This window comes from Halichoerus grypus, chromosome 7 (assembly GCF_964656455.1).
Source record: "Halichoerus grypus chromosome 7, mHalGry1.hap1.1, whole genome shotgun sequence".
Lineage (NCBI taxonomy): Eukaryota > Metazoa > Chordata > Mammalia > Carnivora > Phocidae > Halichoerus > Halichoerus grypus.
In genome coordinates this window covers 53,392,715-53,406,581 of record NC_135718.1, presented here as the reverse complement: position 1 = coordinate 53,406,581, position 13,867 = coordinate 53,392,715, and the positions used below count along the sequence as shown (strand labels likewise).

At 39.6% G+C, this 13,867-nt stretch overlaps 1 protein-coding gene across 7 annotated transcripts in view; it reads right to left on the bottom strand.

Moving 5' to 3' along the window:
• The window catches only part of ASCC1 (activating signal cointegrator 1 complex subunit 1), a 103,975-nt gene that overhangs the window by 74,792 nt on the left and 15,316 nt on the right, over positions 1-13,867 (bottom strand). The gene's annotated exons all lie outside the window — the stretch shown is intronic.

Genomic DNA, 13,867 nt, shown 5'->3' with positions numbered 1-13,867 from the left:
GGCCTAGTTTACCTCCAAGTCAAAGGTCCTATAAATTTTTTACATGCTCCCACAAAACCTATAATTAAGTATGAAATAGGTATTTGTGAGGGATCCACCAATTCACTTCCTGATCTTCCACACAAAGAAAGAGAGGAAATAAACTTGGGAGCCTTCCCTATGCTCATTATATTTTCTTTCCTTTTTTATGGCCAAATCCCATGAAATCACTTCTGGGCAAGTGACATAAATCTCATTCACATAGGAAAGCTCTTCGAACAAGGCAGACTGGTGAAAAGAGCATTTGACTTTGCAACTAGACAGACCTATGTTCAAATTCTAATTCTGCCACCTATCAGCAGGGTGACCCGAAGTGAGTTACTCAATTGTTCAGAAACTTCAATTTCATTATCTATAAAAAGGACAACATTTCCCTCTAGGAGTTGTTCTGAGGATTAAGAGAGACATGTGTGATGCCTCTGTACAGAGCAGTATGGAATAAATTCAGGCTCCCCCTGCTTCCTGCTTCTTACATGACCATGAACCACTCTAAGCAAATACTATCTTTGCTCGCCCTTTTTTTTTTTTTTTTAAGATTTTATTTATTTATTTGACAGAGAGAGATAGCGAGGGCAGGAACACAAGCAGGGGGAGTGGGAGAGGGAGAAACAGGCTTCCTGCTGAGCAAGGAGCCCAGCGCGGGGCTCGATCCCAGGACCCTGGGACCATGACCTGAGCCGAAGGCAGATGCTTAACGACTGAGCCACCCAGGGGCCCCATTTTGCTCGACTTTATAAAGCTCCATCAAGAGCTAAATTAGGCTCTGCTGAGTCATTTCTATTATTCCTTAAGAATGTTCACAAAAGGGGCGCCTGGGTGGCTCAGTCGTTAAGCGTCTGCCTTCGGCTCAGGTCATGATCCCAGGGTCCTGGGATCGAGCCCCACATCGGGCTCCCTGCTTGGCGGGGAGTCTGCTTCTCCCTCTCCCACTCCCCCTGCTTGTGTTCCCTCTCTCACTGTGTCTCTCTCTGTCAAATAAATAAATAAAATCTTTAAAAAAAAAAAAAAAAAAAAAAAAAGAATGTTCACAAAAGCTGACTTCGAGTCTCTATATGTTATTAATAAAATATCTTAAGTTGAATAAGCTTCAGAAAACAGAGTTTGGATTCTTCTGGCTTATAAATTCTATACAGACATAATTACAGCGAAGTGGAAGTTCTTAAAAACAAAGGACAAATATTCAAACATCAAATTTTACACTGACCGGAAAAAAATGCACTGTCTAAATATCCGTACCCATGAAAAAGGAGCAAAGAGCATCTCCCCTTCACTAAAGGATGCGTTCCTCTTATCTTTGATGACAACAAGGAAGAGTTAAACCTATTTTCTAAAAGCTTAACTATTCCTCTGTAAGTTTAGTTGTAAGCACTAATTAACAATCCATCTATCAACCTACATTTATTCCCACAGATAGACACTGATCACTCGATCATTAGTAATGGGTTAACAGTACACCACCTCAAGCCAGACCCTTAACTTCTTCTGGGTGCCATGCCTTCCCTCATCCCCCATACTGTAATCTGTGGTGTTCCTACACAAAGAGCTAGCACATACACGGTACGAGCTATGTGCCATGCTCTGCACAGAGCTTAAACACCTTAATTTATCAACACACTTACTCTTTGTATCAACAGTAAAGATGAGTACTATTATTATCCCCACCTTAGAGAAGACCTCTGAAATATTTCTGGAGTACAGCCCCTCCTGAATACACCACAGATCTAGTCTTTCTTTTTTTTTTTTTTTAAGATTTTATTTATTTGAGAGAGAGAGAGAGCAAGAGAGAGCACAAGAGCAGGGGGAGGGAGAAGCAGGCTCCCCACTGAGCAGGGAACCCGATGAGGAGCTCAATCCCAGGATGCTGGGATCATGACCTGAGCTGAAGGCAGCCACTTAACCGGCCAAGCCACCCAGGCATCCCTAGTCTTTATTTTCAACAGACTCTATCTAAATAGTCTCTAACTGGTATCTGCCTCTGGTACCCCACTCCTTAACTCTCAATCCATTCTCCACGCTGCCTTCAGAATTATTTTTCCACAATGCTAAGTTAACCACACGAGTCTGTACTTAAATTCTTTACTAGTTCTTGACTATAAGATACACCCAAAATCCATAACCTATACAAGACCTTTTACCACCTGGATTCCATTCACCTTGCCACTCTCTTCCCTACATTACCCTCTCTAGCCTCCAATCTTAACCTCCTCACTCTTCCCTGAACACAGCAGACTAGAACACTGCCATACCTTGCAAGGGCGATCTCCCCCATATAGAATGCTCATCCCCCACTTGCAAACTTGGCACAAGCTTTTGTTCTTCCATTAAGACTCTACTCAAGTGTCACCTCCCTTATTTAAGCCCTTTCCAGCCACTGGAGAACCTCTCCTGTGAGTACCCACTGCAGTAGCCTCCAATGGCACCTCTAATCTCACAGTGCTGTAACTGTATTCATAAGAACACTATATGATATCTGCAAGAGTAGAGTCCATTGTTTGTACATAATACATAGCCTGGCAAATGGCAGACATTTAATAAATAGTGAATGAATGAATAAAACATAAACATTTGTTAATAACAATGGTCTCCATCCAAATGGTGCAATATATGAATCTTGTAAACATTTCTTACTTTCCTAACCAACAGCAGGACTCAGGAATTTACGACTTTTCTTACAACCAAAGACAACTATTCCATCTCCATCCTAAAATAGTTCATAACATAATTACGAATCCCACAACTCCCCTTATATATCCTAAATTATACACCAAAGGTTTTACATATAAATTTTCTTCTTCAGTGAATAATACTAAATGGAAAAATAATCCCAACTGGGGGGTAGCGGAAACCCAGATCCATTAGTCATTTCTGCCCACTACAATGTGAGCAGAATTATGTAGTTTCTGGAGCTATAACCTATTCAGGTTCTCCAGGCAGCCTGAGCAATCCCCTGTTGCTATAAGCCCTCAGAATGCTCCAAACACAGTTTTGAATTACTGTTTTTCATTACTGATGTGCTTTCTACTGGACCCTGCTGTGAGATAAAATGGAATTATAGCAGCATTACCAGCTATAGAATGACTAAGAGATATACAGGGTTTTAATATACTTCTTGAACTCACAGGCAGTGAGACATCTTTGGATCTTAATGTAAGAGAGGAAAGTGAAAAAATAAGGTGCAGTTAGTCTATCTGCAGATCACAAAGATGAAAAATACCTTGCCAATGTCTGTGAGCAGCTAAATCCTACATTAAATACTCAGGCTTAGAGAGCTGAAGCACAGGGATGATAGTGATAATGTCTGGAGTGAAATAACATTTCTGATAAAACTGATCAGCACAAAGGAAGGTGATTTCAGAAAACGCTCTTCTAAAAGGTAAATTCACAATTTCCTTGGAGAGTCAAGGGTGAGGTCAAGGACAAGCATGCTACCAAATAAAGAGAGAAAAGAGGCCAACTATTTTAAAGGAATAAAAGAAAAGTTCAAGGACGGGTGAGAGAAAGATAGGATGTGACCTGGGGGTAGGAAGGTCATCTGCTGTATCAAAAATGTGACCTTCACAACAATGTTTAAAAATGAAAATTAGGGGCGCCTGGGTGGTTAGACGGTTAAGCGTTTGCCTTCGGCTTAGGTCATGATCCTAGAGTCCCGGGATCGAGCCCTGCGTCATCAGGCTCCCCGCTCAGCAGAGAGTCTGCTTCTCCCTCTGCCCCTCACCCCATTCGTGCTCGCTCTCTCTCTCTCTCTCACACACACACTCTCTCAAATAAATAAAATCTTTAAAAATAAATAAATGAAAATGAAAATTAAGGGGGGTGCGTGTGTGGCTCAGTTAAGTGTCCCACTTTTTTTTTTTTTTTAAGATTTTATTTATTTATTTGAGAGACAGAGAAAGCCCATGAGAGAGAGAGAGAGCACGAGCTAGGGAAGGGGCAGAGAGAGAGAGAGAGAGAGAGAAGCAGACTCCCCACTGAGCAGAGAGCCCAATGCGGGGTTCGATCCCAGAGCCCTGGGATCATGACCTAAGGCAAAGGCAGACACTCAACCGACTGAGCCCCTAAGCATCTGACTCTTGATTTGGGCTCAGATCATCTCAGGGTTGTGAGATGGAGCCCTGGGTCAGGCTCTACCCTCAGCAGGGAGATTGCTTGGGATTCTCCTTCTCCCTCTCCCTATGCCCCTCCCCCGTCTGCATGTGTGTGGGCACTCTCTAATAAATAAATCTTTTTAAAAAAATGAAAATTAAGGGGCACTTCAGTGGCACAGTCAGTTAAGCATCCAACTCTTGGTTTTGGCTCAGATTGTGATCTCGGGTGGTGGGATGGAGCCCTGCGTTGGGCTCCATGCTCAGCATGGAATCTGCTTGGGTTCTCTCTCCCCTCTCTCTCTGCCCCCAGCCCCCTGCTCTCTCTCTCTCAAATAAACAAATAAAATCTTCTAAATATCTGTGGTAGGCAGAATTCTAAAAATAACCTTCAATGATCCTCACCCTCATATAATCTCTTCACCTTTACAATATTACAAATTGTAACAGGGGGTAGAACCTGTGAATGTAATGAGACATCACTGCTATAATTATACTATGTTACATGGCACAGTTGCCCTTAAGATAGGGAGATTATCACAAATGAGCCTGATCTATACATATGAGCTCTTTAAAAAAGCAGTTTTCTCTGGCTGATGGCAGAAGTCAGAGACTTGAAGCACAAAAGGAATTTAATAGAAGCTAGAGGGGATACATGTCAAGGAAATGGGGACTTCAGGCCTACAGCCACAAGGAACTGAATTCTGCCAATAATCTGAATGAACTTAGAAGCAGACTCTTCCCCAGGGCCTACAGATAAAAGACCATTTTGGCCAACACTTTCATCTCAGTCTGTGAGACCCTAAGCAAGGAACCCAACTGAGCCCACCAAGTCTTCTAATCTACAGAACTACTAGTACTGTGAGATGATAAATGGATATTGTTTTAAGTTATCAAGATCGAGGTAATTTACAATGCAGCAACAGAAAACTAATATAATAGGGTAGGGTACAAATGTAAACTAACAAATTCATATTTCAATAGTACCTTTCATCCCAGAGGTCCCTAAAGAGCTTGATATGTTTGACATAGGCTATACATCTTTTAAAAATAATATTATTTATGTGGGGGAGAGAGGGGCATCTGGCTGGCTCAAATGATGGAGCATGTAATTCTTAATCTCAGGGTCATGAGTTCGATCCCCACGTTGGGCATGGAGCCTACTTAAAAAATAAAATAAAATCTTTAAAAATAATATTATTTAATATTTAACAATTTAATAATATTAGTTTTAAGAAGATGAAGAGTCTCACTTCCTTCAGTCTTGACTCAGGACTAAAGATGGACATCCCTAATGAACAAAAGTCCTTCTTAGATGGTATCTGATCCATATGATATCTTCTTTTTAACAATTAGGGAATAAGATAAGATTTGGAGTTGAAAAACCCAAGCACAACAGGGAAGGCTTTGCTGTTCTTTTTTTAAATCTTCAAATACTGTGCAAATTACTACCCAATTTTAGTAAAGGCAGGTCCCAATGAAACACCTGCTGGGGGTGCCTGGTTGGCTTAGTCAATAGAGCATGCAACTCTTCATCTCAGGGTTGTAGGTTTGAGTCCCATGTTGAGTGCAGAGATTACTTAAAAATAAAATCTTAGGGGCACCTGGGTGGCTCAGTCGTTAAGCATCTGCCTTTGGCTCAGGTCATGATCCCAGGGTCCTGGGATCGAGCCCCGTATCGGGCTCCCTGCTCAGCGGAGAGCCTGCTTCTCCCTCTCCCTCTGCCTGACGCTCCCACTGCTTATGCTCTCTCTTTATCAAATAAATAAATTATTTAAAAAATAAAATAAAACCTTAAAAAAAAAACCACTTGCTGAAAGACAGGTGAAATTGGTTAACAGACAAGCAACCATCAAAATATCTTCAATTTCTTTTTTTTTTTAATATATACATTTTTTAAGTAATCTCTATGCCCAACATGGGACTTGAACTCATGATCCTGAGATCAAGAGTTGCACATTCCACCAACAACTGAACCAGCCAGGCATACCCCCAAATCTTCAATTTCAACAGGATTCTTTTCCGTTCAAATAATTTCCCAGTGACTACCACGACTAACTTCATATATTTGTTATATTAGATTGTATGAATTAGAGCAGTTACTAGGTCATACACAAAGTTGTATCATCTACTCTACCTAGCACAGTCGCACCCACTAACTATAGTACCTTGGGCAAGTTACCCTCCCTAAATTTCCATTTCTTCATCAGGAAAATGGAATATTAATACTTACCACATAGGGATGGACTGAAGATTAAACAAAATAAACACAAGAAGCAGTCAGCCCACTGTCTAGCACAATGCAAGAGCTCAACAATTACTTGCTATTTTACATATCTCTCAATGTTGAATAAGTGAATAAAAATAGTGGTAAACCTAGCCTTATTTACAATATTACAAATTATAAGAAGCATTGTTCATAACGGCCCAAAAGTGGAAACAACCCAAACGTTCATCAAGTGATGAATGTGTAAACAAAATGTGGTATATCCATACAATGGAATATTATTCAGCCATAGAAAGAAGTGAAGTAGTGTTACATGATAAACCCTGGATAAACCTTGAAAACAATGTAAGTGAAAGATGTCAAGGACAAAAGACTACATATAATATGATTCCATTTACATGAAATATTCAAAACAGGCAAACCCATTGTGAAAGTAAATGAGTGGTTGTCAGGGGTTGAGGAAAGGGGGCAATGGGGAATGACAGCTTAGTGGGTATGGGGTTTACTTTTGGGGGCAGTGGAAATATTCTAGAATTAGATAGGAGCAATGGTTGTACAATGTAGTGAATATACTAAATTATCACTATACACTTTAAAAATGGGAATTTTATGTTATATAAATTATAGCTCAATTTAAAAATATATGAGAATATCTCCTTTTGCCCATGGAAAATTAGCTCCTATAGCAGTTGTCCTCCTGCTATCAATAACTAGAAAACTAGATAAGATATATAAAACAAATGTTTCCAGACATTAGATAAACAGATGGTCCTGAACAGTGATCCTTAAGTTAGGAGGAAAAAGCAAACCGAGCCCCATCCTGGCTTTCTGAATGGAGACAATTTCCAGATGGTGGCACAGAGTAGGGAACCCAGAGCCCAGTGATCCCAGAGAGTTTAGGTGACAAAAAGTGGAATTCAGGAATGAACGCCAAGGCAAATAAAATCTGCAGGGTCAAGCACTAAAGAGGAGGAAGCTAAGTAAAAAAAGGGGGGGAAGGGCTCAAGAAATCTGCATAAGGTCTCTCTGAGATTTTGGCTGAACAACAATCTACACATGTAGAAGGTGAAATACACAAACCAGATAAGAACAACTAACAGACACTGTTAGCCAAACAATACTCAAAGCTCAAACAGGAGGTAAACGCTCAAGTTCTCACCAGCCAGAGTGGAGAGACCATTCTTGAATACAGAGCAATGAACAGAGATACCAGAAAGGATACACCTTAGTAGTGAAGCTAAATTTTACCTACAGAAAAAAATACTCTACATCTGTCCTTAAGGGGCTTAAAAACAAGCTTTGGAATGATTATGCTGATCCACAAATAACTGTCTTCCAGAACAAATTTTAAAACTCTCTAAGGAGAAAAAAAATTTGCTCTCAATGAAGTAAATTCACAATGTTCAGCATCCAATGAAAAATTACCATACATGCAAGACACAGAAAAATGTGACCCATAAGTAGGTAAAAAATCAAACTACAGAAATAGATCTAGAATGCTATCACACTAGTGAAATTAGCAGACACTTAGCTTAAAAGAGCTATTATAAATTTGCTCAACATTTTAAGGAAAACATGGAGATACTAAGGAGACAAAAGGGTGATGTAAAAAAAGAAATAAATAGAACTTTGAGAGATTAAAAAATAGGAGCAAAAATGAAAATTCCACTGAATGGGATTAACAACAGATTAGCAACTTAAAAAAAAAAGAATCAGTGAACTTAAAGACATAACTACAGAAACTATCCAAACTAAAGCAGACAGAAAAAAAAAAAGTATGGAAGCAAAATGAACAGAACTTTAGCACCCTGTGCACCAGTTATCAACGGGTCTAATATATGTGTAATTAGATTCCAGGAGAAGAGAAAAATAAACAATAATGCCTGAAAATTATCCAAACCTGGAGCAACATCAGCAAAATGGCTGACTAATAAAATCAAGGCCCTCATTCCCCCATAGAAATACCAAATAAACAACAACATTCAGACCAAAGTAGCTTTGGGAGAACTCTAGAAACTAGTTAAGAAGCTGTTAACAACCAAGCAAATGCCTAACCTTAACCAAGAGAAGCTGCTCAAAATGGTTTTCAAGTTTTCTCTCCATCTGTTGCCTGCCCCTTCCCCAAAGCAGCACAACAGGTCAGGAGGAAGCCACTCAATTTCCACTTCTTCAGGAGGGCTGAAGGAAGAGTGAAAGTAGCTTACAGTGTTCTGGCTTATTAGGAGGCTGCTGAAGGAACTGGTTTCTGTCTTGCCTGACTTGGAGCGCTGCTGGGAACAGTGGCATAGTCTGGATACCAGGTTGGAGGCCACCGTAAGTAAGGTGAGTTCTTGCCCATGAAGCAAGAGAGCTGCAGGGGAAAGCAGACTTATATGTATGTGGGGGCAAGAGACTATGGGCAGAGAAATACAACAGAACAGCTAAGGCTCCAAAAGGAAGCCAGAGTGAATTCGTAGAGAAATTAAGGCCCTCAAAACAGCCATATATAGGGCTTGGCGCACACACAGGCCAAGGAAGACACCTCCCCAGAAAAGGTTTGACAGGACCCTTAACCAAAAGTGAGATAATTTAAGCAGCAAAATAATTGAGCACAATAGTAAATTATAAGCACTTCGAAAAAATTTAAATTAATTAAACCATACCAATAATAAATAAAAGTAAAGGGAAAGGGGTACCTGGGTGGCTCAGTCAGTTAAGCATCCAACTCTTGACTTCGGCTCAGGTCATGATCTCAGGGTTGCGAGATCAAGCCCCAAGTTGGAGCCTGCTTAGGATTCTCTTCTCTCCCAATCCCTCTGCCCTTCCCCCCCTTTCTCTCTGTGGTCCCCAAAAAAGGAAAGGGAGAAGTAAGGTCTCCTGCTTACATGAGAATGTGGAAAGCTGAATACCAAATGTAGAGCAAGTGCTAGAGTCGGAAAATGACCATTTTGCAACCATCATGGTAAAGACTGGATCAAGTAAGAATCATCAATGGCTGCTACGTCTGAGGGAAATGCTGATGACGAGCAGGATATCTGCATGATCTTAGAATATCTCCCTGCAGAATGTTTATTAGTTGCAAGAGAAATATAAAATAATTATTATACTTAGGAGAAATCAGGCAACACCTTGACTGAATGTAACAACACTTAGGAAAAACAGATGAACATTTTATGCCCCAGATGTGATATTCTCATAAGGACACAATATCATCTATGCAATACTCTGATTGAGAAAGTATAACATCAAGCTAACCACAAAGAAATATAAGACAAATGCAAAAAAGAATGCTCTGTTTTTAAAAGAACGTTGGAAGGGACTGTATTCTTCAAGTATGTCAGTAACATAAAAGTCATGGGAGGGCACCCAGGTGGCTCAGACAGTTAAGTGTCTGCCTTCAGCTCAGGTCATGATCCCAGAGTCCTGGGATCGAGCCCTGCACTGGGCTCCCTGCTGAGCAGGGAGCCTGCTTCTCCCTCTACCTCTGCTTCCCCTGCTTGTGTTCTCTCCCTCTCTGCCAAAAAAAAAAAAAAAACATAAAAGTCAGAAAGGCTATGAAAAGTTCAGCTAAAAGAAGTTAAACATAGGGCGCCTGGGTGGCTCAGTTGGTTAAGCGACTGCCTTCGGCTCAGGTCATGATCCTGGAGTCCCTGGATCGAGTCCCGCATCGGGCTCCCTGCTCGGCGGGGAGTCTGCTTCTCCCTCTGACCCTCCCCCCTCTCATGTGCTTTCTCTCTCATTCTCTCTCTCTCAAATAAAGAAATAAAAAAAAAAATCTTTAAAAAAAAAAAAAAAAAAAGAAAAAAAAATATTCTGATGGCTTCCTAATTTTATATATATAGTAATTACATATATATATACATATATAGTATTTGACTTATTATGTGTCTTTGTTCAAGCACATAAATGCCAAGTTAATCACTTAAAAATAGGTTATATAATTCTATGCTGTCTACCCATATTTTCCAGTCTGAACCTACTCACCTTTGTAGCCTCCTTTTAAAAAAGTTGTTTTGAGTAGAGTTGACACAATGTTACATTAGTCTCAGGTGTATAACACAATGATTCAACTTCTCTATACCTTAGGCCATGCTGTAGTCTCCTTCTTAAATAATCAGTTTTATCAATTCTCATTCCTGGTTCCACACAAGTACTTGGATTCTAATACTTCTATATCTGTGTATCTATATTTCACTATATTCTAACATATAAGACCCAGCTTGAGGGGCACCTGGGTGGCTCAGCTGGTTAAGTGTCCGACTCTTGATCTCAGCTCAGGTCTTGATCTCAGGGTTGTGAGTTCAAGCCCCATGTTAGGCTCCACCATACTTAAAAAAAAAAAAGAAAAAAAGATCTAGAGAGGTTCACTTGCCCAAGTCTACACAGATTGAGGAACCCACAATCACACCCAGGTTCATCTGTTTCAAGAACCAAAGATATTAACCACTGTTCTATTTCATTCCATATGCTTTTATTCCTCTCTTCATTACATGATTGGGAAAACACAGCATGGACGGACATCCATATGCATAAAAATGAAGAGCTGCAGGCAGAGGGAGAGGGAGAAGCAGGCTCACCACCGAGCAGGTAGCCCGATGCGGGGCTCGATCCCAGGACCCTGGGATCATGACCTGAGCCGAAGGCAGACACTTAACTAGCTGAGCCACCCAGGCACCCCCTGGGTATTTACTTTAAAGAAGGGAAAACTATGTTCACATAAAAACCTATACTTAAATGTTTACAGCAATTTCATTCATAATTGCCCCAAACTGGAAAGAACCCAAATGTCCTCCACTGGGTGGATGCCCAAGCAAACTGAGGTGCATCCAAACAGTGATACTACTCAGCAACCAAAAGGAACACACTACTGATATACACAACAGCTTGGCTGAATCTCAAAGGCATGATGCTGAATGAAAGAAGCCAGTTTCAAAAGATTACATACTACATGATTCCATTTATAGGACATCCTCAGAAAGACCAAACTGTAGTGACCAAAAGAGATCAGTGATTGCCAGGGTTTGGGGTAGGGAAGAGGTTACTGTAAAGGGTAGCATGAGGGAGTTTTGTGGGGTAGTCAAACTGTTCTATATCCTGACTGTAGTAGTTGGTTACAAAAATCTATACACATCCCATGTGGCACCTGGCTGGCTCAGTTGGTATACCATGCAACTCTTGATCTCAAGGTTATGAGTTCGAGCCCCACACTGGGTGTAGAGATCACTTAAAAATAAAACATTAAAAGAAAAATCTAAACACATCCCCAAAAAGTCCATTTTAGTGCATGATAATTTTTAAGGTAAAATAAAAGATTCTTTAATTCTTCTGCAGATAACTGGTTAACTAAATAGGGGCTAAAAAAAGTTACAACCTTACCTCTTGTTATATATCAAAATACATTCCAAAGAAACTAAAAAGTTAAATGTAAATTATGAAGTAATACTGATCCTCTTAATATACATGAAGCTCTTACAAATAAAAAAATGAACACTTTCAGAGAAAAATGCACCAAGACATGAAGAAACAAGAATTAAATATATGAAAAAGTCTTATCTCACCAATAATCAAATAAATGAACAATCAAGCAATGAGCTAATATTTTTTGTCAACTGGATTACAAAAACACAAAACCTTAAAAGAATAATAACACCAATAATGGCAAGGGTGGGAAAAGGAACCAAAAGAAAACTACAGTTTGACATGTTAAGTGTTATTACATTTCCTGAAGGTAATTTGGAATATATGTCAAAACCCTCAACTCACACACACATACTCTTTTTCCATTTTCAGGAATTTACTAAGAAACTAATTAGACTAGTACAGAAAAATGTATGCAGAAGAAGAGTCATAACATCATTATTTATAATAATGAAAAACAAATAATTTAAAAAGATAAAATAAATTATTATCCTATGACGTGGGAAACAAAGACAAAAGAAAAATTAAATTTCCTTACTACTTACAGCCCATTGATAAATCCTTCAAACAGGCAGAGTGACATTCCTTTAGGAACTCAGCTACCTTGATTTGATACTTTGCTAAGGGCAAAAGGCAATCTTAGCTTAACATTATCCCAACCCCCCAGAATCCTGTAAGTCTACTTTAACACATAAAATTCCTTTAGAAACTTCCTTTATCTCTATCCTCCAAGATATATGTTAGCAATCATCCCCCAAGCATACAACCCATACTTCTGAAGGGTCTCATGACTAGGGTTTTACTAGACAGTAATAAATGGCCTTTTCCTAATAACAGCTAGCCCTTGAGGTCCTGGAAACCTTGCTCCCAAAATTCCTTAAGAGACTTACGCTATCCCTAACCCCCTCCCAACTTGAAAGTATATAATCAGCCACTCCTCATGACCCTGGTACAGCTCTTTCTGCCCATGGGTCCTGTCCCCATGCTGTAATAAAACCACCCTTTTGCACCCAAGATGTCTCAAGAATACTTTCTTGGGGGGCTCCTGGGTGGCTCAGCTGGTTAAGCGACTGCCTTCAGCTCAGATCATGATCCTGGAGTCCCGCGATCAAGTCCCGCATCGAGCTCCCTGCTCAGCAGGGAGTCTGCTTCTCCCTCTGACCCTCCTCCCTCTCATGCTCTCTGTCTCTCATTCTCTCTCTCTCTCTCTCTCTCTCTCTCTCAAATCAATAAATAAAATCTTAAAAAAAAAAAAAAGAGTACTTTCTTGGCTATTGGCTCCAAACCCTACCACTTCAAACCACATCCTTATATATCCATATAATAGAATACTAAGCAGTCATTAAAAATCAAGTTATCTGAACTGTTAATTGAAATAAGATTATGTTATTTTAGTCATGACTGCTATAACTTCCTTCCTGTCTCCAAAGTAAAAGGAAAGATTTTTGTTCAATGACAAAACAATGATCATGGAATAATGCAAAATTTCAAAGAAAGCAGGATATAAAAGCATATATAAGCCAAATTCTATTTTTTTAAATATCTGTGCATGTGCCACAATATTATCTCTCAGTGGTGAGATTATGGGTGACTTTTTATTCATCTTTTCTTTATTTTCTAAACTTTCTATAAAACACATATATTAAAAGAAGAAAAAAACAAAAAACCATATATTATGTTCATAAATTTTTTTAAATCAATGTTTCTTTAAATCGCCCAAAATTATATCCAAAAGGAGTTTTCAAACTTGTTTTCTAAGGGGTTCCTGGGTGGCTCAGTTGGTTAGGCATCTGACTTCAGCTTAGGATATGATCTCAGGCTCCTGGGATCGAGCCCCACATCGGGCTCCCTGCTCAACAGAGTCTGCTTCTCCCTCTCCCTCTGCCCCCCCCATGCTCATGCTCTCTCTCTCTCTCTCTCTCAAATAAATAAATCTTTAAAAAACAAACCAAAAAAAACTTATTTTCTAATCTAGATTATCTGCTGTAATCCTGGTCACAAGCATTTCACTGTTACATAAGAATGACAATTCTATGTGCAAATTTCTTCTAGTTACTAATCCCAAATAAGCCATTACCATCCAGGGCAGAAGATCTACAGATAATGGATTTTCATTAACATT